This window comes from Camelus dromedarius, chromosome 10 (genome assembly GCF_036321535.1).
Source record: "Camelus dromedarius isolate mCamDro1 chromosome 10, mCamDro1.pat, whole genome shotgun sequence".
NCBI lineage: Eukaryota > Metazoa > Chordata > Mammalia > Artiodactyla > Camelidae > Camelus > Camelus dromedarius.
Window position 1 is genome coordinate 53,100,181 of NC_087445.1, and position 1,226 is coordinate 53,101,406.

The 1,226-nt window shown below is 41.7% G+C and overlaps 1 pseudogene; it reads left to right on the forward strand.

Annotated features, from left to right (window-relative positions):
- Nucleotides 1-364: 364 nt before the first annotated feature.
- On the forward strand, nucleotides 365-900 carry LOC105087943 (DAZ-associated protein 2-like; annotated as a pseudogene).
- Nucleotides 901-1,226: the final 326 nt, after the last annotated feature.

Sequence of the window (1,226 nt, forward strand, 5' to 3'; positions counted from 1 at the left end):
ATTACCATTGGTGAATAGTGATGATACATATTTAATCACTGGAGGAAAAAATCAGTTCAAAGACCATAAAGAAAATAAGAAAATATAATAACACTTTCTTTCCATTTGCCTTCCTTCACCACTGCAATTTTCCTGATTTATATATTCTTGGGTTTCTACCAAGCATGGAACTGTGCAGCATTTTTTTTTTCCTTATGTGCCTACTGTAACCCAAATTATTTTTATCAATCCATCATCATTCCATGAAATTCCTCTCATTCTACTTGCATCCCAAGCTGCCATTTTAAGAAAACAAAACAAGGAATTCTCATGTGACACAGAAGTGACTACAAACAGAAGAGGATTAAAAAAATAACCCTCTGTGATGCCAAGCAGAACCAGATCTGCAGCCACCACGAACAGCAAAGGTCAATATCTAATGCAGCCAACCTAGCCCCTGGTGCCTCCTCGGAATTCTGTGTACACTCAGACCTTGCATTTTCCCCAGGCTCCACCCCATACTGATGCTAGACCTGCCAGCTCAGAGCTCTATCTGTTGTCTGAGTTTGTGCACTAAGAGGCTGCCACAGTCCCCACCACGTCAGCTATATTTCCTGGCACTTCACTGTATCTTCCCATGACCTTGTCTGTGGCTGTTGGACCTTTAATTTCCACAATGCTCATAGCTTATTATCCAGTTGGTTCCACCTGTCCACCTGGTGCAACAGTGCTGGAGGAAGGAGGGTATAATTCAGGTGCCATATTTGGAACTGGCTCTACTACTGGCAACATCTCTCCTCCTCCAGATGTCCTTCCAATTCTGCTCAGCTAACAGACATGCAGGGAGCCAATGTACTTGTAACTCAGCAGAAGGGAAACTTCTTCATGGGTGGTTCAGATGGGGGCTACAGCATCTGGTGAATAACCAAGGCCACCTCTGTGCTGGGAAAGATATCATATACTTTCAGTGCTTTTTACAATGTAACTGCTCTAGTCATATTAACCTGGAGTTGCAGTTTAAACACATATTGTTGGGGTGCCTTTCTGGTGCCCAAACTTTCAGATACTTTTCAAACTTAATAAGGAATCATGTAATGGTAATAGTACCTTCCTAAAGCATTTTGAGATATGGGATGTATCCATTCATAAAAAGAATGTGAGATGTGAGTGAGGCAGCCCTAAGGATCTTCCTTTACTTCCTCCAGAGTAATACTGTACCATACTGGTCTTTGCTTTTAGTAATAAAA